We start from the raw sequence: 25,636 nt of genomic DNA on the forward strand, positions 1-25,636 counted from the left end.
TCTTCTTAACGGGTGTATGCTTAACTTGTCATGACATTCTCTGTAGTGAGTGCATCGAGCTCGTAAACATGCTTACTTGAGTTATGTTTGACCATGTGCCGGTTTTCACTAAGTCTGAGAACTGATTATGTTTTTGCCATGTTCACATGCTTGCAATTGTATTTTCTGATCCCTTTTGGCTACGGCGTCGAACCTCGGGAACCGTGTTCCCAGATCCAGATCCAAATTTTAGGGTTGACCCCGTTTTTTTCCGTAAGTCCCTAATTTTTTTGCTCATGTTCATAGCCTCGTAACTTTGCATCCGTAGCTCCGTTTTTGGCATATAGCATATCTAAATGATCAGCTCAGATAGTACATCATTTCATTCCATTGCATCATTTTCATTTGAGTTCATCTTGATGCCCGAAATGCTGTTAGAAGAGGGCTACTTGAGATATTTGTCAGATCTGTTGCTCCATTTAGCTTTTTGTCATTTTTGCCATGATTATTGTGTGCATGCTATGCCCATGAGTTCTACATATGTTTTGTTAAGGGTTTTGTCATCTTTCCAGAGGTGCAACCCATGTATTTTTTTGATGTGTGTGGTGACTAGCACAAGCTTGCAAAGTGGTGCTCTTGGTAATCCTGATTTCAGGGACTTAGCATTTCCACTAAGTCCTTAAACTGTTTATCTCATATTGCCATATGTTCATGTTGTTTCCTAGTGATCCGTGCCTCTTTTGAAGATGATTAGTAAGGATGTTTTGTTAATCTTGTAGTGATATATCCATCCATGTCTTTGTTTGCATTATGGAGCACCCTAGCTTGAATCAATCGAGCTCTACTTTTGCTACTTTGTGAATCTGGGCAGATTGTCAACTTGTTTGCAATTTTGCCGATGATGTTGTAGTTGATCCATGCATGCTATGCTATTATTCTTGCCATTTCTAGCTTGCATTTTGTGTCTTCTTAATGGGTGTATGCCTAGCTTGTCATGATTTTCTCTGTAGTGAGTGCATCGAGCTCGTAAACATGCCTACTTGAGTTATGTTTCAGCATGTGCCAGTTTTCACTAAGTCTGAGAACTGATTATGTTTTTGCCATGTTCACATGCTTGCAATTGTATTTTCTGATCCCTTTTGGCTACGGCGTTGAACCTCGGGAACCGTGTTCCCAGATCCAGATCCAAATTTTAGGGTTGAACCCGTTTTTTTCCCTAAGTCCCTAATTTTTTTTGCTCTTGTTTATAGCCTCGTAACTTTGCATCCATAGTTCCGTTTTGGGCATATAGCATATCTAAATATTCATCTCAGAGAGTACATCATTTCATTCTATTGCATCATTTTCATTTGAGTTCATGTTGATGCCCGAAATGCTGTTAGAAGAGGGCTACTTGAGATATTTGTCAGATCTGCTGCTCCATTTAGCTTTTTCTCATTTTTGCCATGATTATTGTGTGCATGCTATGCCCATGAGTTCTACATATCTTTTCTTAAGGGTTTTATCATCTTTCCAGAGGTGCAACCCATGTAATTTTTTGATGTCTGTGGTGACTAGCACAAGCTTGCAAAGTGGTGCTCTTGGTAATCCTGATTTCAGTGACTTAGCATTTCCACTAAGTCTTTGAGCTGTTTATCTCATATTTCCATATGTTCATGTTGTTTCCTAGTGATCCGTGGCTCTTTTGAGGATGATCAGTAAGGATGTTTTGTTAATCTTGTAGTGATCTATCCATCCATGTCTTTGTTTGCAATTATGGAGCACCCTAGCTTGAGACAATCGAGCTCTACTTTTGCTACTTTGTGAATCTGGGCAGATTGTCAACTTGTTTGCAATTTTGCCGATGATTTTGTAGTTGATCCGTGCATGTTATGCTATTGTTCTTTCCATGTCTAGCTTGCATTTTGTGTCTTCTTAATGGGTGTATGCTTAGCTTGTCATGACTTTCTCTGTAGTGAGTGCATCGAGCTCGTAAACATGCTTACTTGAGTTATGTTTCAGCATGTGCCGGTTTTCACTAAGTCTGAGAACTGATTATGTTTTTGCCATGTTCACATGCTTGGAATTGTATTTTCTGATCCCTTTTGGCTACGGCGTCGAACCTCGGGAACCGTGTTCCCAGATCCAGATCCAAATTTTAGGATTGACCCCGTTTTTTCCCTAAGTCCCTAATTTTTTTGCTCATGTTCATAGCCTCGTAACTTTGCATCCGTAGCTCCGTTTTGGGCATATAGCATATCTAAATGTTTATCTCAGAGAGTACATCATTTTATTCCATTGCATCATTTTCATTTGAGTTCATGTTGATGCCCGAAATGCTGTTAGAAGAGGGCTACTTGAGATATTTGTCAGATCTGCAGCTCCATTTAGCTTTTTGTCATTTTTGCCATGATTATTGTGTGCATGCTATGCCCATGAGTTCTACATATGTTTTGATAAGGGTTTTGTCATCTTTCCAGAGGTGCAACCCATGTATTTTTTTGATGTGTGTGGTGACTAGCACTAGCTTGCAAAGTGGTGCTCTTGGTAATCCTGATTTCAGGGACTTACCATTTCCACCAAGTCCTTGAGCTGTTTATCTCATATTGCCATATGTTCATGTTGTTTCCTAGTGATCCGTGCCTCTTTTGAGGATGATCAGTAAGGATGTTTTGTTAATCTTGTAGTGATATATCCATCCATGTCTTTGTTTGCATTATGGAGCACCCTAGCTTGAATCAATCGAGCCCTACTTTTGCTACTTTGTGAATCTGGGCAGATTGTCAACTTGTTTGCAATTTTGCCGATAATGTTGTAGTTGATCCATGCATGCTATGCTATTATTCTTGCCATTTCTAGCTTGCATTTCGTGTCTTATTAATGGGTGTATGCCTAGCTTGTCATGATTTTCTCTATAGTGAGTGCATCGAGCTCGTAAACATGCCTACTTGAGTTATGTTTCAGCATGTGCCAGTTTTCACTAAGTCTGAGAACTGATTATGTTTTTGCCATGTTCACATGCTTGCAATTGTATTTTCTGATCCCTTTTGGCTACGGCGTTGAACCTCGGGAACCGTGTTCCCAGATCCAGATCCAAATTTTAGGGTTGAACCCGTTTTTTTCCCTAAGTCCCTAATTTTTTTTGCTCTTGTTTATAGCCTCGTAACTTTGCATCCATAGTTCCGTTTTGGGCATATAGCATATCTAAATATTCATCTCAGAGAGTACATCATTTCATTCTATTGCATCATTTTCATTTGAGTTCATGTTAATGCCCGAAATGCTGTTAGAAGAGGGCTACTTGAGATATTTGTCAGATCTGCTGCTCCATTTAGCTTTTTCTCATTTTTGCCATGATTATTGTGTGCATGCTATGCCCATGAGTTCTACATATCTTTTTTTAAGGGTTTTATCATCTTTCCAGAGGTGCAACCCATGTAATTTTTTGATGTCTGTGGTGACTAGCACAAGCTTGCAAAGTGGTGCTCTTGGTAATCCTGATTTCAGTGACTTAGCATTTCCACTAAGTCTTTGAGCTGTTTATCTCATATTTCCATATGTTCATGTTGTTTCCTAGTGATCCGTGGCTCTTTTGAGGATGATCAGTAAGGATGTTTTGTTAATCTTGTAGTGATCTATCCATCCGTGTCTTTGTTTGCAATTATGGAGCACCCTAGCTTGAGACAATCGAGCTCTACTTTTGCTACTTTGTGAATCTGGGCAGATTGTCAACTTGTTTGCAATTTTGCCGATGATTTTGTAGTTGATCCGTGCATGTTATGCTATTGTTCTTTTCATGTCTAGCTTGCATTTTGTGTCTTCTTAATGGGTGTATGCTTAGCTTGTCATGACTTTCTCTGTAGTGAGTGCATCGAGCTCGTAAACATGCTTACTTGAGTTATGTTTCAGCATGTGCCGGTTTTCACTAAGTCTGAGAACTGATTATGTTTTTGCCATGTTCACATGCTTGGAATTGTATTTTCTGATCCCTTTTGGCTACGGCGTCGAACCTCGGGAACCGTGTTCCCAGATCCAGATCCAAATTTTAGGGTTGACCCCGTTTTTTCCCTAAGTCCCTAATTTTTTTGCTCATGTTCATAGCCTCGTAACTTTGCATCCGTAGCTCCGTTTTGGGCATATAGCATATCTAAATGTTTATCTCAGAGAGTACATCATTTCATTCCATTGCATCATTTTCATTTGAGTTCATGTTGATGCCCGAAATGCTGTTAGAAGAGGGCTACTTGAGATATTTGTCAGATCTGCAGCTCCATTTAGCTTTTTGTCATTTTTGCCATGATTATTGTGTGCATGCTATGCCCATGAGTTCTACATATGTTTTGATAAGGGTTTTGTCATCTTTCCAGAGGTGCAACCCATGTATTTTTTTGATGTGTGTGGTGACTAGCACTAGCTTGCAAAGTGGTGCTCTTGGTAATCCTGATTTCAGGGACTTACCATTTCCACTAAGTCCTTGAGCTATTTATCTCATATTGCCATATGTTCATGTTGTTTCCTAGTGATCCGTGGCTCTTTTGAGGATGATCAGTAAGGATGTTTTGTTACTCTTGTAGTGATCTATCCATCCATGTCTTTGTTTGCAATTATGGAGCACCCCACCTTGAGTCAATCGAGCTCTACTTTTGCTACTTTGTGAATCTGGGCAGATTGTCAACTTGTTTGCAATTTTGCCGATGATGTTTTAGTTGATCCGTGCATGCTATGCTATTGTTCTTTCCATGTCTAGCTTGCATTTTGTATCTTATTAACGGGTGTATGCTTAGCTTGTCATGACTTTCTCTGTAGAGAGTGCATCGAGCTCGTAAACATGCTTACTTGAGTTATGTTTCAGCATGTGCCGGTTTTCACTAAGTCTGAGAACTGATTATGTTTTTGCCATGTTCACATGCTTGCAATTGTATTTTCTGATCCCTTTTGGCTACGGGGTCAAACCTCGGGAACCGTGTTCCTAGATCCAGATCCAAATTTTAGGGTTGACCCCGTTTTTTCCCTAAGTCCCTAATTTTTTTGCTCATGTTCATAGCCTCGTAACTTTGCATCCGTAGCTCCGTTTTGGGCATATAGGATATCTAAATGTTTATCTCAGAGAGTACACCATTTCATTCCATTTCATCATTTTCATTTGAGTCCATCTTGATGCTTGAAATGCTGTTAGAAGAGGGCTACTTAAGATATTTGTCAGATCTGCTGCTCCATTTAGCTTTTTGTCATTTTTGCCATGATTATTGTGTGCATGCTATGCCCTTGAGTTCTACATATGTTTTGATAAGGGTTTTGTCATCTTTCCAGAGGTGCAACCCATGTATTTTTTTGATGTGTGTGGTGACTAGCACAAGCTTGCAAAGTGGTGCTCCTGGTAATCCTGATTTCAGAGACTTAGCATTTCCACTAAGTCCTTGAGCTGTTTATCTCATATTGCCATATGTTCATGTTGTTTCCTAGTGATCCGTGCCTCTTTTGAGGATGATCAGTAAGGATGTTTTGTTAATCTTGTAGTGATCTATCCATCAATGTCTTTCTTTGCATTATGGAGCACCCTAGCTTGAGTCAATCTAGCTCTACTTTTGATACTTTGTGAATCTGGGCAGATTGTCAACTTGTTTGCAATTTTGCCGATGATGTTGTAGTTGATCCGTGCATGCTATGCTATTGTTCTTGCCATGTCTAGCTTGCATTTTGTGTCTTCTTAATGGGTGTATGCTTAGCTTGTCATGACTTGCTCTGTAGCGAGTGCATCGAGCTCGTAAACATGCCTACTTGAGTTATGTTTCAGCATGTGCCAGTTTTCACTAAGTCTGAGAACTGATTATGTTTTTGCCATGTTCACATGCTTGCAATTGTATTTTCTGATCCCTTTTGGCTACGGGGTCAAACCTCGGGAACCGTGTTCCCAGATCCAGATCCAAATTTTAGGGTTGACCCTGTTTTTTTCCCTAAGTCCCTAATTTTTTTGCTCATGTTCATAGCCTCGTAACTTTGCATCCGTAGCTCCGTTTTGGGCATATAGCATATCTAAATGTTTATCCCAGAGAGTACATTATTTCATTCCAGTGCATCATTTTCATTTGAGTTCATCTTGATGCCCGAAATGCTGTTAGAAGAGGTCTACTTGAGATATTTGTCAGATCTGCTGCTCCATTTAGTTTTTTGTCATTTTTGCCATGATTATTGTGTGCATACTATGCCCATGAGTTCTACATATGTTTTGATAAGGGTTTTGTCATCTTTCCAGAGGTGCAACCCATGTATTTTTTTGATGTGTGTGGTCACTAGCACAAGCTTGCAAAGTGGTGCTCTTGGTAACCCTGATTTCAGGGACTTAGCATTTCCACCAAGTCCTTGAGCTGTTTATCTCATATTGCCATATGTTCATGTTGTTTCCTAATGATCCGTGCCACTTTTGAGGATGATCAGTAAGGATATTTTGTTAATCTTGTAGTGATATATCCATCCATATCTTTGTTTGCATTATGGAGCACCCTAGCTTGAATCAATCGAGCTCTACTTTTGCTACTTTGTGAATCTGGGCAGATTGTCAACTTGTTTACAATTTTGTCGATGATGTTGTAGTTGATCCATGCATGCTATGCTATTATTCTTGCCATTTCTAGCTTGCATTTTGTGTTTTATAGATGGGTGTATGCCTAGCTTGTCATGGTTTTCTCTGTAGTGACTGCATCGAGCTCGTAAACATGCCTACTTGAGTTATGTTTCAGCATGTGCCAGTTTTCACTAAGTCTGAGAACTGATTATGTTTTTGCCATGTTCACATGCTTGCAATTGTATTTTCTAATCCCTTTTGGCTACGGCGTCGAACCTCAGGAACCGTGTTCCCAGATCCAGATCCAAATTTTAGGGTTGACCCCGTTTTTTTCCCTAAGTCCCTAATTTTTTCACTCATGTTCATAGCCACGTAACTTTGCATCCGTAGCTCCGTTTTGGGAATATAGCATATCTAAATGTTCATCTCAGAGAGTACATCATTCCATTCCATTGCATCATTTTCATTTGAGTTAATCTTGATGCCCGAATTGCTGTTCGAAGAGGGCTACTTGAGATATTTGTCAGATCTGCTGCTCCATTTAGCTTTTTCTCATTTTTGCCATGATTATTGTGTGCATGCTATGCCCATGAGTTCTACATATGTTTTGATAAGGGTTTTGTCATCTTTCTAGAGGTGCAACCCATGTATTTTTTTGATGTGTGTGGTGACTAGCACAAGGTTGCAAAGTGGTGCTCTTGGTAATCCTGATTTCAATGACTTAGCATTTCCACTAAGTCCATGAGCTGTTTATCTCATATTGCCATATGTTCATGTTGTTTCCTAGTGATCTGTGGCTCTTTTGAGGATGATCAGTAAGGATGTTTTGTTAATCTTGTAGTGATATATCCATCCATGTCTTTGTTTCCAATTATGGAGCAGCCTACCGTGAGTCAATCGAGCTTTACTTTTGCTACTTTGTGAATCTGGGCAGATTGTCAACTTGTTTGCAATTTTGCCGATGATGTTGTAGTTGATCCATGCATGCTATTCTATTGTTCTTGCCATGTCTAGCTTGCATTTTGTGTCTTCTTAATGAGTGTATGCTTAGCTTGTCATGACTTGCTCTGTAGCGAGTGCATCGAGCTCGTAAACATGCCTACTTGAGTTATGTTTCAGCATGTGCCAGTTTTCACTAAGTCTGAGAACTGATTATGTTTTTGCGATGTTCACATGCTTGCAATTATATTTTCTGATCCCTTTTGGCTACGGGGTCAAACATCGGGAACCGTGTTCCCAGATCCAGATCCAAATTTTAGGGTTGACCCCGTTTTTTCCCTAAGTCCTTAATTTTTTTGCTCATGTTCATAGCCTCGTAACTTTGCATCCGTAGCTCCGTTTTGAGCATATAGCATATCTAAATGTTCATCCCAGAGAGTACATTATTTCATTCCATTGCATCATTTTCATTTGAGTTCATCTTGATGCCCGAAATGCAGTTAGAAGAGGGCTACTTGAGATATTTGTCAGATCTGCTGCTCCATTTAGCTTTTTCTCATTTTTGCCATGATTATTGTGTGCATGCTATGCCCATGAGTTCTAGATATGTTTTGATAAGGGTTTTGTCATCTTCCCAGAGGTGCAACCCATGTATTTTTTTGATGTGTGTGGTGACTAGCACAAGCTTGCAAAGTGGTGCTCTTGGTAATCCTGATTTCAATGACTCAGCATTTCCACTAAGTCCTTGAGCTGTTTATCTCATATTGCCATATGTTCATGTTGTTTCCTAGTGATCTGTGGCTCTTTTGAGGATGATCAGTAAGGATGTTTTGTTAATCTTGTAGTGATATATCCATCCATGTCTTTGTTTGCAATTATGGAGCAGCCTACCGTGAGTCAATCGAGCTTTACTTTTGCTACTTTATGAATCTGGGCAGATTGTCAACTTGTTTGCAATTTTGCCGATGATGTTGTAGTTGATCCATGCATGCTATGCTATTGTTCTTGCCATGTCTAGCTTGCATTTTGTGTCTTCTTAATGAGTGTATGCTTAGCTTGTCATGACTTGCTCTGTAGCGAGTGCATCGAGCTCGTAAACATGCCTACTTGAGTTATGTTTCAGCATGTGCCAGTTTTCACTAAGTCTGAGAACTGATTATGTTTTTGCCATGTTCACATGCTTGCAATTGTATTTTCTGATCCCTTTTGGCTACGGGGTCAAACCTCGGGAACCGTGTTCCCAGATCCAGATCCAAATTTTAGGGTTGACCCCGTTTTTTCCCCTAAGTCCCTAATTTTTTTGCTCATGTTCATAGCCTCGTAACTTTGCATCCGTAGCTCCGTTTTGGGCATATAACATATCTAAATGTTCATCCCAGAGAGTACATTATTTCATTCCATTGCATCATTTTCATTTGAGTTCATCTTGATGCCCGAAATGCAGTTAGAAGAGGGCTACTTGAGATATTTGTCAGATCTGCTGCTCCATTTAGCTTTTTGTCATTTTTGCCATGATTATTGTGTGCATGCTATGCCCATGAGTTCTAGATATGTTTTGATAAGGGTTCTGTCATCTTTCTAGAGGTGCAACCCATGTATTTTTTTGATGTGCGTGGTGACTAGCACAAGCTTGCAAAGTGGTGCTCTTGGTAATCCTGATTTCAGGGACTTAGCATTTCCACTTAAGTCCTTGAGCTGTTTATCTCATATTGCCATATGTACATGTTGTTTCCTAGTGATCCGTGCCTCTTTTGAGGATGATCAGTAAGGATGTTTTGTTAATCTTGTAGTGATATATCCATCCATGTCTTTATTTGCAATTATGGAGCACCCTACCTTGAGTCAATCGAGCTCTACTTTTGCTACATTGTGAATCTGGGCAGATTGTCAACTTGTTTGCAATTTTGCCGATGATGTTGTAGTTGATCCACGCATGCTATGCTATTGTTCTTGCCATGTCTAGCTTGCATTTTGTGTCTTCTTAATGGGTGTATGCTTAGCTTGTCATGAATTGCTCTGTAGCGAGTGCATCGAGCACGTAAACATGCCTACTTGAGTTATGTTTCAGCATGTGCCAGTTTTCACTAAGTCTGAGAACTGATTTTGTTTTTGCCATGTTCACATGCTTGCAATTGTATTTTCTGATCCCTTTTGGCTACGGGGTCGGACCTCGGGTACCGTGTTCCCAGATCCAGATCCAAATTTTAGGGTTGACCCCGTTTTTTCTCCTAAGTCCCTAATTTTTTTGCTCATGTTCATAGCCTCATAACTTTGTATCCGTAGCTCTGTTTTGGGCATATAGCATATCTAAATGTTCATCTCAGAGAGTACATCATTTCATTCCATTGCATCATTTTCAATTGAGTTCATCTTGATACCCGAAATGCTGTTAGGAGAGAGCTACTTGAGATATTTGTCAGATCTGCTGCTCCATTTAGCTTTTTGTCATTTTTGCCATGATTATTGTGTGCATGCTATGCCCATGAGTTCTAGATATGTTTTTGATAAGGGTTTTGTCATCTTTCCAGAGGTGCAACCCATGTATTTTTTTGATGTGTGTGGTGACTACCACAAGCTTGCAAAGTGGTGCTCTTGGTAATCCTGATTTCAGGGACTTACCATTTCCACCAAGTCCTTGAGCTGTTTATCTCATATTGCCATATGTTCATGTTCTTTCCTAGTGATCCGTGCCTCTTTTGAGGATGATCAGTAAGGATGTTTTGTTAATCTTGTAGTGATATATCCATCCATGTCTTTATTTGCAATTATGGAGCATCCTACCTTGAGTCAATCGAGCTCTACTTTTGCTACTTCGTGAATCTGGGCAGATTGTCAACTTGTTTGCAATTTTGCCGATGATGTTGTAGTTGATCCACGCATGCTATGCTATTGTTCTTGCCATGTCTAGCTTGCATTTTGTGTCTTCTTAATGGGTGTATGCTTAGCTTGACATGAATTGCTCTGTAGCGAGTGCATCGAGCACGTAAACTTGCCTACTTGAGTTATGTTTCAGCATGTGCCAGTTTTCACTAAGTCTGAGAACTGATTTTGTTTTTGCCATGTTCACATGCTTGCAATTGTATTTTCTGATCCCTTTTGGCTACGGGATCGGACCTCGGGAACCGTGTTCCCAGATCCAGATCCAAATTTTAGGGTTGACCCCGTTTTTTCTCCTAAGTCCCTAATTTTTTTGCTCATGTTCATAGCCTCATAACTTTGTATCCGTAGCTCCGTTTTGGGCATATGGCATATCTAAATGTTCATCTCAGAGAGTACATCATTTCATTCCATTGCATCATTTTCATTTGAGTTCATCTTGATACCCGAAATGCTGTTAGGAGAGGGCTACTTGAGATATTTGTCAGATCTGCTGCTCCATTTAGCTTTTTGTCATTTTTGCCATGATTATTGTGTGCATGCTATGCCATGAGTTCTACATATGTTTTGATAAGGGTTTTGTCATATTTCCAGAGGTGCAAACCATGTATTTTTTTGATGTGTGTGGTGACTAGCACAAGCTTGCAAAGTGGTGCTCTTGGTAATCCTGATTTCAGGGACTTAGCATTTCCACTAAGTCCTTGAGCTGTTTATCTCATATTGCCATATGTTCATGTTGTTTCCTAGTGATCCGTGCCTCTTTTGAGGATGATCAGTAAGGATGTTTTGTTAATCTTGTAGTGATATATCCATCCATGTCTTTGTTTGCAATTATGGAGCACCCTACCTTGAGTCAATCGAGCTCTACTTTTGCTACTTTGTGAATCTGGGCAGATTGTCAACTTGTTTGCAATTTTGCCGATGATGTTGTAGTTGATCCATGCATGCTATGCTATTGTTCTTGCCATTTCTAGCTTTCATTTTGTGTCTTCTTAATGGGTGTATGCTTAGCTTGTCATGACTTGCTCTGTAGCGAGTGCATCGAGCTCGTAAACATGCCTACTTGAGTTATGTTTCAGCATGTGCGAGTTTTCACTAAGTCTGAGAACTGATTATGTTTTAGCCATTTTCACACGCTTGCAATTGTATTTTCTGATCCCTTTTGGCTACGGGGTCGAACCTCGGGAACCGTGTTCCCAGATCCAGATCCAAATTTTAGGGTACCCCGTTTTTTCCCTAAGTCCATAATTTTTTTGCTCATGTTCATAGCCTCGTAACTTTGCATCTGTACCTCCGTTTTGGGCATATAGTATATCTAAATGTTCATCTCAGAGAGTACATCATTTCATTCCATTGCATCATTTTCATTTGAGTTCATTTTGATGCCCGAAATGCTATTAGAAGAGGGCTACTTGAGATATTTGTCAGATCTGCTGCTCCATTTAGCTTTTTGTCATTTTTGCCATGATTATTGTGTGCATGCTATGCCCATGAGTTCTACATATGTTTTGATAAGGGTTTTGTCATCTTTCCAGAGGTGCAACCCATGTATTTTTTTGATGTGTGTGGTGACTAGCACAAGGTTGCAAAGTGGTGCTCTGGGTAATCCTGATTTCAATGACTTAGCATTTCCACTAAGTCCTTGAGCTGTTTATCTCATATTGCCATATGTTCATGTTGTTTCCTAGTGATCTGTGGCTCTTTTGAGGATGATCAGTAAGGATGTTTTGTTAATCTTGTAGTGATATATCCATCCATGTCTTTATTTGCAATTATGGAGCACCCTACCTTGAGTCAATCGAGCTCTACTTTTGCTACTTCGTGAATCTGGGCAGATTGTCAACTTGTTTGCAATTTTGCCGATGATTTTGTAGTTGATCCACGCATGCTATGCTATTGTTCTTGCCATGTCTAGCTTGCATTTTGTGTCTTCTTAATGGGTGTATGCTTAGCTTGTCATGAATTGCTCTGTAGCGAGTGCATCGAGCACGTAAACATGCCTACTTGAGTTATGTTTCAGCATGTGCCAGTTTTCACTAAGTCTGAGAACTGATTTTGTTTTTGCCATGTTCACATGCATGCAATTGTATTTTCTGATCCCTTTTGGCTACGGGGTCGGACCTCGGGAACCGTGTTCCCAGATCCAGATCCAAATTTTAGGGTTGACCCCGTTTTTTCTCCTAAGTCCCTAATTTTTTTGCTCATGTTCATAGCCTCATAACTTTGTATCCGTATCTCCGTTTTGGGCATATAGCATATCTAAATGTTCATCTCAGAGAGTACATCATTTCATTCCATTGCATCATTTTCATTTGAGTTCATCTTGATACCCGAAATGCTGTTTGGAGAGGGCTACTTGAGATATTTGTCAGATCTGCTGCTCCATTTAGCTTTTTGTCATTTTTGCCATGATTATTGTGTGCATGCTATGCCATGAGTTCTACATATGTTTTGATAAGGGTTTTGTCATATTTCCAGAGGTGCAAACCATGTATTTTTTTGATGTGTGTGGTGACTAGCACAAGCTTGCAAAGTGGTGCTCTTGGTAATCCTGATTTCAGGGACTTTGCATTTCCACTAAGTCCTTGAGCTGTTTATCTCATATTGCCATATGTTCATGTTGTTTCCTAGTGATCCGTGCCTCTTTTGAGGATGATCAGTAAGGATGTTTTGTTAATCTTGTAGTGATATATCCATCCATGTCTTTGTTTGCAATTATGGAGCACCCTACCTTGAGTCAATCGAGCTCTACTTTTGCTACTTTGTGAATCTGGGCAGATTGTCAACTTGTTTGCAATTTTGCCGATGATGTTGTAGTTGATCCATGCATGCTATGCTATTGTTCTTGCCATTTCTAGCTTTCATTTTGTGTCTTCTTAATGAGTGTATGCTTAGCTTGTCATGACTTGCTCTGTAGCGAGTGCATCGAGCTCGTAAACATGCCTACTTGAGTTATGTTTCAGCATGTGCGAGTTTTCACTAAGTCTGAGAACTGATTATGTTTTAGCCATTTTCACACGCTAGCAATTGTATTTTCTGATCCCTTTTGGCTACGGGGTCGAACCTCGGGAACCGTGTTCCCAGATCCAGATCCAAATTTTAGGGTACCCCGTTTTTTCCCTAAGTCCATAATTTTTTTGCTCATGTTCATAGCCTCGTAACTTTGCATCTGTACCTCCGTTTTGGGCATATAGTATATCTAAATGTTCATCTCAGAGAGTACATCATTTCATTCCATTGCATCATTTTCATTTGAGTTCATTTTGATGCCCGAAATGCTATTAGAAGAGGGCTACTTGAGATATTTGGCAGATCTGCTGCTCCATTTAGCTTTTTGTCATTTTTGCCATGATTATTGTGTGCATGCTATGCACATGAGTTCTACATATGTTTTGATAAGGGTTTTGTCATCTTTCCAGAGGTGCAACCCATGTATTTTTTTGATGTGTGTGGTGACTAGCACAAGGTTGCAAAGTGGTGCTCTGGGTAATCCTGATTTCAATGACTTAGCATTTCCACTAAGTCCTTGAGCTGTTTATCTCATATTGCCATATGTTCATGTTGTTTCCTAGTGATCTGTGGCTCTTTTGAGGATGATCAGTAAGGATGTTTTGTTAATCTTGTAGTGATATATCCATCCATGTCTTTATTTGCAATTATGGAGCACCCTACCTTGAGTCAATCGAGCTCTACTTTTGCTACTTCGTGAATCTGGGCAGATTGTCAACTTGTTTGCAATTTTGCCGATGATTTTGTAGTTGATCCACGCATGCTATGCTATTGTTCTTGCCATGTCTAGCTTGCATTTTGTGTCTTCTTAATGGGTGTATGCTTAGCTTGTCATGAATTGCTCTGTAGCGAGTGCATCGAGCACGTAAACATGCCTACTTGAGTTATGTTTCAGCATGTGCCAGTTTTCACTAAGTCTGAGAACTGATTTTGTTTTTGCCATGTTCACATGCTTGCAATTGTATTTTCTGATCCCTTTTGGCTACGGGGTCGGACCTCGGGAACCGTGTTCCCAGATCCAGATCCAAATTTTAGGGTTGACCCCGTTTTTTCTCCTAAGTCCCTAATTTTTTTGCTCATGTTCATAGCCTCATAACTTTGTATCCGTATCTCCGTTTTGGGCATATAGCATATCTAAATGTTCATCTCAGAGAGTACATCATTTCATTCCATTGCATCATTTTCATTTGAGTTCATCTTGATACCCGAAATGCTGTTTGGAGAGGGCTACTTGAGATATTTGTCAGATCTGCTGCTCCATTTAGCTTTTTGTCATTTTTGCCATGATTATTGTGTGCATGCTATGCCATGAGTTCTACATATGTTTTGATAAGGGTTTTGTCATATTTCCAGAGGTGCAAACCATGTATTTTTTTGATGTGTGTGGTGACTAGCACAAGCTTGCAAAGTGGTGCTCTTGGTAATCCTGATTTCAGGGACTTAGCATTTCCACTAAGTCCTTGAGCTGTTTATCTCATATTGCCATATGTTCATGTTGTTTCCTAGTGATCCGTGCCTCTTTTGAGGATGATCAGTAAGGATGTTTTGTTAATCTTGTAGTGATATATCCATCCATGTCTTTGTTTGCAATTATGGAGCACCCTACCTTGAGTCAATCGAGCTCTACTTTTGCTACTTTGTGAATCTGGGCAGATTGTCAACTTGTTTGCAATTTTGCCGATGATGTTGTAGTTGATCCATGCATGCTATGCTATTGTTCTTGCCATTTCTAGCTTTCATTTTGTGTCTTCTTAATGGGTGTATGCTTAGCTTGTCATGACTTGCTCTGTAGCGAGTGCATCGAGCTCGTAAACATGCTTACTTGAGTTATGTTTCAGCATGTGCGAGTTTTCACTAAGTCTGAGAACTGATTATGTTTTAGCCATTTTCACACGCTTGCAATTGTATTTTCTGATCCCTTTTGGCTACGGGGTCGAACCTCGGGAACCGTGTTCCCAGATCCAGATCCAAATTTTAGGGTACCCCGTTTTTTCCCTAAGTCCATAATTTTTTTGCTTATGTTCATAGCCTCGTAAGTTTGCATCCGTACCTCCCTTTTGGGCATATAGTATATCTAAATGTTCATCTCAGGGAGTACATCATTTCATTCCATTGCATCATTTTCATTTGAGTTCATTTTGATGCCCGAAATGCTATTAGAAGAGGGGCTACTTGAGATATTTGTCAGATCTGCTGCTCCATTTAGCTTTTTGTCATTTTTGCCATGATTATTGTGTGCATGCTATGCCCATGAGTTCTACATATGTTTTGATAAGGGTTTTGTCATCTTTCCAGAGGTGCAACCCATGTATTTTTTTGATGTGTGTGGTGACTAGCACAAGGTTGCAAAGTGGTGCTCTTGGTAATCCTGATTTCAATGACTTAGCATTTCCACTAAGTCCTTGAGCTGTTTATCTCATATTGCCATATGTTCATGTTGTTTCCTAGTGATCCGTGGCTCTTTTGAGGATGATTAGTAAGGATGTTTTGTTAATCTTGTAGTGATATATCCATCCATGTCTTTGTTTGCAATTATGGAGCAGCCTACCGTGAGTCAATCGAGCTTTACTTTTGCTACTTTGTGAATCTGGGCAGATTGTCAACTTGTTTGCAATTTTGCCGTTGATGTTGTAGTTGATCCATGCATGCTATGCTATTGTTCTTGCCATGTCTAGCTTGCATTTTGTGTCTTCTTAATGGGTGTACGCTTAGCTTGTCATGACTTGCTCTGTAGCGAGTGCATCGAGCTCGTAAACATGCCTACTTGAGTTATGTTTCAGCATGTGCCAGTTTTCACTAAGTCTGAGAACTGATTATGTTTTGCCATGTTCACATGCTTGCAATTGTATTTTCTGATCCCTTTTGGCTACGGGGTCAAACCTCGGGAACCGTGTTCCCAGATCCAGATCCAAATTTTAGGGTTGACCCCGTTTTTTCCCTAAGTCCCTAATTTTTTTTCTCATGTTCATAGCCTCGTAACTTTGCATCCGTAGCTCCGTTTTGGGCATATATCATATCTAAATGTTCATCCCAGAGAGTATATTATTTCATTCCATTGCATCATTTTCATTTGAGTTCATCTTGATGCCCGAAATGCAGTTAGAAGAGGGCTACTTGAGATATTTGTCAGATCTGCTGCTCCATTTAGCTTTTTGTCATTTTTGCCATGATTATTGTGTGCATGCTATGCCCATGAGTTCTACATATGTTTTGATAAGGGTTTTGTCATCTTTCCAGAGGTGCAACCCATGTATTTTTTTGATGTGTGTGGTGACTAGCACAAGCTTGCAAAGTGGTGCTCTTGCTAATCCTGATTTCAGGGACTTAGCATTTCCACCAAGTCCTTGAGCTGTTTATCTCATATTGCCATATGTTCATGTTGTTTCCTAGTGATCCTTGCCTCTTTTGAGGATGATCAGTAAGGATGTTTTGTTAATCTTGTAGTGATATATCCATCCATGTCTTTGTTTGCAATTATGGAGCACCCTACCTTGAGCCAATCGAGCTCTACTTTTGCTACTTTGTGAATCCGGGCAGATTGTCAACTTGTTTGCAATTTTGCCGATGATGTTGTAGTTCATCCATGCATGCTATGCTATTGTTCTTGCCATGTCTAGCTTGCATTTTGTGTCTTCTTAATGGGTGTATGCTTAGCTTGTCATGACTTGCTCTGTAGCGAGTGCATCGAGCATGTAAACATGCCTACTTGAGTTATGTTTCAGCATGTGCCAGTTTTCACTAAGTGTGAGAACTGATTATGTTTTTGCCATGTTCACATGCTTGCAATTGTATTTTCTGATCCCTTTTGGCTACGGGGTCGGACCTCGGGAACCGTGTTCCCAGATCCAGATCCAAATTTTAGGGTTGACCCCGTTTTTTCCCTAAGTCCCTATTTTTTTGCTCATGTTCATAGCCTCGTAACTTTGCATCCGTAGCTCCGTTTTGGGCATATAGCATATCTAAATGTTCATCTCAGAGAGTACATCATTTCATTCCATTGCATCATTTTCATTTGAGTTCATCTTGATACCCGAAATGCTGTTAGGAGAGGGCTACTTGAGATATTTGTCAGATCTGCTGCTCCATTTAGCTTTTCGTCATTTTTGCCATGATTATTGTGTGCATGCTATGCCATGAGTTCTACATATGTTTTGATAAGGGTTTTGTCATATTTCCAGAGGTGCAAACCATGTATTTCTTTGATGTGTGTGGTGACTAGCACAAGCTTGCAAAGTGGTGCTCTTGGTAATCCTGATTTCAGGGACTTAGCATTTCCACTAAGTCCTTGAGTTGTTTATCTCATATTGCCATATGTTCATGTTGTTTCCTAGTGATCCGTGCCTCTTTTGAGGATGATCAGTAAGGATGTTTTGTTAATCTTGTAGTGATATATCCATCCATGTCTTTGTTTGCAATTATGGAGCACCCTACCTTGAGTCAATCGAGCTCTACTTTTGCTACTTTGTGAATCTGGGCAGATTGTCAAGTTGTTTGCAATTTTGCCGATGATGTTGTAGTTGATCCATGCATGCTATGCTATTGTTCTTGCCATTTCTAGCTTTCATTTTGTGTCTTCTTAATGGGTGTATGCTTAGCTTGTCATGACTTGCTCTGTAGCGAGTGCATCGAGCTCGTAAACATGCCTACTTGAGTTATGTTTCAGCATGTGCGAGTTTTCACCAAGTCTGAGAACTGACTATGTTTTTGCCATGTTCACACGCTTGCAATTGTATTTTCTGATCCCTTTTGGCTACGGGGTCGAACCTCGGGAACCGTGTTCCCAGATCCAGATCCAAATTTTAGGGTTGACCCCGTTTTTTCCCCTAAGTCCCTAATTTTTTTGCTCATGTTCATAGCCTCGTAACTTTGCATCCGTAGCTCCGTTTTGGGCATATAGCATATCTAAATGTTCATCCCAGAGAGTACATTATTTCATTCCATTGCATCATTTTCATTTGAGTTCATCTTGATGCCCGAAATGCAGTAGGAAAAGGGCTACTTGAGATATTTGTCAGATCTGCTGCTCCATTTAGCTTTTTGTCATTTTTGCCATGATTATTGTGTGCATGCTATGCCCATGAGTTCTACATATGTTTTGATAAGGGTTTTGTCATCTTTCCAGAGGTGCAACCCATGTATTTTTTTGATGTGTGTGGTGACTAGCACAAGCTTGCAAAGTGGTGCTCTTGGTAATCCTGATTTCAGGGACTTAGCATTTCCACCAAGTCCTTGAGCTGTTTATCTCATATTGCCATATGTTCATGTTGTTTCCTAGTGATCCTTGCCTCTTTTGAGGATGATCAGTAAGGATGTTTTGTTAATCTTGTAGTGATATATCCATCCATGTCTTTGTTTGCAATTATGGAGCACCCTACCTTGAGCCAATCGAGCTCTACTTTTGCTACTTTGTGAATCCGGGCAGATTGTCAACTTGTTTGCAATTTTGCCGATGATGTTGTAGTTCATCCATGCATGCTATGCTATTGTTCTTGCCATGTCTAGCTTGCATTTTGTGTCTTCTTAATGGGTGTATGCTTAGCTTGTCATGACTTGCTCTGTAGCGAGTGCATCGAGCATGTAAACATGCCTACTTGAGTTATGTTTCAGCATGTGCCAGTTTTCACTAAGTCTGAGAACTGATTATGTTTTTGCCATGTTCACATGCTTGCAATTGTATTTTCTGATCCCTTTTGGCTACGGGGTCGGACCTCGGGAACCGTGTTCCCAGATCCAGATCCAAATTTTAGGGTTGACCCCGTTTTTTCCCCTAAGTCCCAAATTTTTTTGCTCATGTTCATAGCCTCGTAACTTTGCATCCGTAGCGCCGTTTTGGGCATATAGCATATCTAAATGTTCATCTCAAAGAGTACTTCATTTCATTCCATTGCATCATTTTCATTTGAGTCCTTCTTGATGCCCGCAATGCTGTTAGAAGAGGGCTACTTGAGAAATTTGTCAGATCTGCTGCTCCATTTAGCTTTTTGTCATTTGTGCCATGATTATTGTGTGCATGCTATGCCCATGAGTTCTACATATGTTTTGATAAGGGTTTTGTCATATTTCCAGAGGTGCAAACCATGTATTTTTTTGATGTGTGTGGTGACTAGCACAAGCTTGCAAAGGTGCTCTTGGTAATCCTGATTTCAGGGACTTAGCATTTCCACTAAGTCCTTGAGCTGTTTATCTCATATTGCCATATTTTCATGTTGTTTCCTAGTGATCCGTGCCTCTTTTGAGAATGATCAGTAAGGATGTTTTGTTAATCTTGTAGCGATCTATCCATCCATGTCTTTGTTTGCAATTATGGAGAACCCTAGCTTGAGTGAATCAAGCTCTACTTTTGCTACTTTGTGAATCTGGGCAGATTGTCAACTTGTTTTGCAATTTTGCCGATGATGTTGTAGTTGATCCATGCATGCTATGCTATTGTTCTTGCCATTTCTAGTTTGCATTTTGTGTGTTCTTAATGGGTGTATGCTTAGCTTGTCATGACTTGCTCTGTAGCGAGTGCATCGAGCTCGTAAACATGCCTACTTGAGTTATGTTTCAGCATGTGCCAGTTTTCACTAAGTCTGAGAATTGATTATGTTTTTGCCATGTTCACATGCTTGCAATTGTATTTTCTGATCCCTTTTGGCAACGGGGTCGAACCTCGGGAACCGTGTTCCCAGATCCAGATCCAAATTTTAGGGTTGACCCCGTTTTTTTCCCTAAGTCCCTAATTTTTTTGCTCATGTTCATAGCCTCGTAACTTTGTATCAGTAGCTCCGTTTTGGGCACATAGCATATCTAAATGTTCAACTCAGAGAGTACATCATTTCATTCCATTGCATCATTTTCATTTGAGTTCATCTTGAAGCCCGAAATGCTGTTAGAAGAGGACTACTTGAGATATTTGTCAGATCTGCTGCTCCATTTAGCTTTTTGTCATTTTTGCCATGATTATTGTGTGCATGCTATGCCTATGAGTTCTACATATGTTTTGATAAGGGTTTTGTCATCTTTCGAGAGGTGCAACCCATGTATTTTTTTGATGTGTGTGGTGACTAGCACAAGCTTGCAAAGTGGTGCTCTTGGTAATCCTTATTTCAGGGACTTAGCATTTCCACTAAGTCCTTGAGCTGTTTATCTCATATTGCCATATGTTCATGTTGTTTCCTATTGATCCGTGCCTCTTTTGAGGATGATCAGTAAGGATGTTTTGTTAATCTTGTAGTGATCTATCCATCCATGTCCTTGTTTGCAATTATGGAGAACCCTATCTTGAGTGAATCGAGCTCTACTTTTGCTACTCTGTGAATCTGGGCAGATTGTCAACTTGTTTGCATTTTTGCCGATGATGTTGTAGTTGATCCATGCATGCTATGCTATTGTTCTTGCCATTTCTAGCTTGCATTTTGTGTCTTCTTAATGGGTGTATGCTTATCTTGTCATGACTTGCTCTGTAGCGAGTGCAACGAGCTCGTAAACATGCCTACTTGAGTTATGTTTCAGCATGTGCCAGTTTTCACTAAATCTGAGAACTGATTATTTTTTTGCTCATGTTCATAGCCTCGTAACTTTGCATCCGTTGCTCCATTTTGGGCATATAGCATATCTAAATGTTCACCTCAGAGAGTACATCATTTCATTCCATTGCATTATTTTCATTTGAGTTCATCTTGATGCCCGAAATGCTGTTAGAAGAGGGCTACTTGAGATATTTGTCAGATCTGCTGCTCCATTTAGCTTTTTGTCATTTTTACCATGATTATTGTGTGCATGCTATGCCCATGAGTTCTACATATGTTTTGATAAGGGTTTTGTCATCTTTCTATAGGTGCAACCCATGTATTTTTTTGATGTGTGTGGTGACTAGCACAAGCTTGCAAAGTGGTGCTCTTGGTAATCCTGATTTCAGGGACTTAGCATTTCCACTTAAGTCCTTGAGCTGTTTATCTCATATTGCCATATGTACATGTTGTTTCCTAGTGATCCGTGCCTCTTTTGAGGATGATCAGTAAGGATGTTTTGTTAATCTTGTAGCGATCTATCCATCCATGTCTTTGTTTGCAATTATGGAGAACCCTAGCTTGAGTGAATCAAGCTCTACTTTTGCTACTTTGTGAATCTGGGCAGATTGTCAACTTGTCTTGCAATTTTGCCGATGATGTTGTAGTTGATCCATGCATGCTATGCTATTGTTCTTGCCATTTGTAGTTTGCATTTTGTGTGTTCTTAATGGGTGTATGCTTAGCTTGTCATGACTTGCTCTGTAGCGAGTGCATCGAGCTCGTAAACATGCCTAGTTGAGTTATGTTTCAGCATGTGCCAGTTTTCACTAAGTCTGAGAACTGATTATGTTTTTGCCATGTTCACATGCTTGCAATTGTATTTTCTGATCCCTTTTGGCAACGGGGTCGAACCTCGGGAACCGTGTTCCCAGATCCAGATCCAAATTTTAGGGTTGACCCCGTTTTTTTCCCTAAGTCCCTAATTTTTTTGCTCATGTTCATAGCCTCGTAACTTTGTATCAGTAGCTCCGTTTTGGGCACATAGCATATCTAAATGTTCAACTCAGAGAGTACATCATTTCATTCCATTGCATCATTTTCATTTGAGTTCATCTTGAAGCCCGAAATGCTGTTAGAAGAGGACTACTTGAGATATTTGTCAGATCTGCTGCTCCATTTAGCTTTCTGTCATTTTTGCCATGATTATTGTGTGCATGCTATGCCTATGAGTTCTACATATGTTTTGATAAGGGTTTTGTCATCTTTCCAGAGGTGCAATCCATGTATTTTTTTGATGTGTGTGGTGACTAGCACAAGCTTGCAAAGTGGTGCTCTTGGTAATCCTTATTTCAGGGACTTAGCATTTGCACTAAGTCCTTGAGCTGTTTATCTCATATTGCCATATGTTCATGTTGTTTCCTAGTGATCCGTGCCTCTTTTGTTTGCATTATGGAGCACCCTAGCTTGAGTCAATCGAGCTCTACTTTTGCTACTTTGTGAATCTGGGCAGATTGTCAACTTGTTTGCATTTTTGCCGATGATCTTGTAGTTGATCCATGCATGCTATGCTATTGTTCTTGCCATTTCTAGCTTGCATTTTGTGTCTTCTTAATGGGTGTATGCTTAGCTTGTCTTGACTTGCTCTGGAGCGAGTGCAACGAGTTCGTAAACATGCCTACTTGAGTTATGTTTCAGCATGTGCCAGTTTTCACTAAATCTGAGAACTGATTATGTTTTTGCGATGTTCAAATACTTGCAATTGTATTTTCTGATCCCTTTTGGCTACGGGATCGAACCTCATGAACCGTGTTCCCAGATCCAGATCCAAATTTTAGGGTGGACCCCGTTTTTTTCCCTAAGTCCCTAATTTTTTTGCTCATGTTCATAGCCCCGTAACTTTGCATCCGTTGCTCCGTTTTGGGCATATAGCATATCTAAATGTTCACCTCAGAGAGTACATCATTTCATTCCACTGCATCATTTTCATTTGAGCTCATCTTGATACCCGAAATGCTGTTAGAAAAGGGCTACTTGAGATATTTGTCAGATCTGCTGCTCCATTTAGGTTTTTGTCATTTTTGCCATGATTATTGTGTGCATGCTATGCCCATGAGTTCTACATATGTTTTGATAAGGGTTTTGTCATCTTTCTAGAGGTGCAACCCATGTATTTTTTTGATGTGTGTGGTGACTAGCACAAGCTTGCAAAGTGGTGCTCTTGGTAATCCTGATTTCAGGGACTTAGCATTTCCACTTAAGTCCTTGAGCTGTTTATCTCATATTGCCATATGTACATGTTGTTTCCTAGTGATCCGTGCCTCTTTTGAGGATGATCAGTAAGGATGTTTTGTTAATCTTGTAGTGATCTATCCATCCATGACTTTGTTTGCAATTATGGAGCAACCTAGCTTGAGTTAACCGAACTCTACTTTTGCTACTTTGTGAATCTGGGTAGATTGTTAACTTGTTTGCAATTTTGCCGATGATATTGTAGTTGATACATGCATGCTATGCTATTGTTCTTGCCATTTCTAGCTTGCATTTTGTGTGTTCTTAATGGGTGTATGCTTAGCTTGTCATGACTTGCTCTGTAGCGAGTGCATCGAGCTCGTAAAATGCCTACTTGAGTTATGTTTCAGCATGTGCCAGTTTTCACTAAGTCTGAGAACTGATTATGTTTTTTCCATGTTCACATGCTTGCAATTGTATTTTATGATCCCTTTTGGCAACGGGGTCGAACCTCGGGAACCGTGTTCCCAGATCCAGATCCAAATTTTAGGGTTGACCCCGTTTTTTTCCCTAAGTCCCTAATTTTTTTGCTCATGTTCATAGCCTCGTAACTTTGTATCCGTAGCTCCGTTTTGGGCATATAGCATATCTAAATGTTCAACTCAGAGAGTACATCATTTCATTCCATTGCATCATTTTCATTTGAGTTCATCTTGAAGCCCGAAATGCTGTTAGAAGAGGACTACTTGAGGTATTTGTCAGATCTGCTGCTCCATTTAGCTTTTTGTCATTTTTGCCATGATTATTGTGTGCATGCTATGCCTATGAGTTCTACATATGTTTTGATAAGGGTTTTGTCATCTTTCGAGAGGTGCAACCCATGTATTTTTTTGATGTGTGTGGTGACTAGCACAAGCTTGCAAAGTGGTGCTCTTGGTAATCCTTATTTCAGGGACTTAGCATTTCCACTAAGTCCTTGAGCTGTTTATCTCATATTGCCATATGTTTATGTTGTTTCCTATTGATCCGTGCCTCTTTTGAGGATGATCAGTAAGGATGTTTTGTTAATCTTGTAGTGATCTATCCATCCATGTCCTTGTTTGCAATTATGGAGAACCCTATCTTGAATGAATCGAGCTCTACTTTTGCTACTCTGTGAATCTGGGCAGATTGTCAACTTGTTTGCATTTTTGCCGATGATGTTGTAGTTGATCCATGCATGCTATGCTATTGTTCTTGCCATTTCTAGCTTGCATTTTGTGTCTTCTTAATGGGTGTATGCTTATCTTGTCATGACTTGCTCTGTAGCGAGTGCAACGAGCTCGTAAACATGCCTACTTGAGTTATGTTTCAGCATGTGCCAGTTTTCACTAAATCTGAGAACTGATTATTTTTTTGCTCATGTTCATAGCCTCGTAACTTTGCATCCGTTTCTCCGTTTTGGGCATATAGCATATCTAAATGTTCACCTCAGAGAGTACATCATTTCATTCCATTGCATCATTTTCATTTGAGTTCATCTTGATGCCCGAAATGCTGTTAGAAGAGGGCTACTTGAGATATTTGTCAGATCTGCTGCTCCATTTAGCTTTTTGTCATTTTTACCATGATTATTGTGTGCATGCTATGCCCATGAGTTCTACATATGTTTTGATAAGGGTTTTGTCATCTTTCTAGAGGTGCAACCCATGTATTTTTTTGATGTGTGTGGTGACTAGCACAAGCTTGCAAAGTGATGCTCTTGGTAATCCTGATTTCAGGGACAGCATTTCCACCAAGTCCTTGAGCTGTTTATCTCATATTGCCATATGTTCATGTTGTTTCCTAGTGATTCGTGCCTCTTTTGAGAATGATCAGTAAGTATGTTTTGTTAATCTTGTAGTGATCTATCCATCCATGACTTTGTTTGCAATTATGGAGCACACTAGCTTGAGTCAATCGAGCTCTACTTTTGCTACTTTGTGAATCTGGGCAGATTGTCAACTTGTTTGCAATTTTGCCGATGATGTTGTAGTTGATCCATGCATGCTATGCTATTGTTCTTTCCATTTCTAGCTTACATTTTGTGTCTTCTTAATGGGTGTATGCTTAGCTTGTCATGACTTGCTCTGTAGCGAGTGCATCGAGCTCGTAAACATGCCTACTTGAGTTATGTTTCAGCATGTGCCAGTTTTCACTAAGTCTGAGAACTGATTATGTTTTTGCCATGTTCACATGCTTGCAATTGTATTTTCTGATCCCTTTTGGCTATGGGTCGAACCTCGGGAACCGTGTTCCCAGATCCAGATCCAAAATTTAGGGTTGACCCCGTTTTTTTCCCTAAGTCCTAATTTTTATGCTCATGTTCATAGCCTCGTAACTTTGCATCCGTAGCTCTGTTTTGGGCATATGGCATATTTAAATGTTCATCTCAGAGAGTACATCATTTCATTCCATTGCATCATTTTCATTTGAGTTCATCTTGATGCCCGAAATGCTGTTAGAAGAGGGCTACTTGAGATATTTGTCAGATCTGCTGCTCCATTTAGCTTTTTCTCATTTTTGCCATGATTATTGTGTGCATGCTATG

Source organism: Triticum dicoccoides, chromosome 7A, assembly GCF_002162155.2.
Source record: "Triticum dicoccoides isolate Atlit2015 ecotype Zavitan chromosome 7A, WEW_v2.0, whole genome shotgun sequence".
Classification (NCBI taxonomy): Eukaryota; Viridiplantae; Streptophyta; class Magnoliopsida; order Poales; family Poaceae; genus Triticum; species Triticum dicoccoides.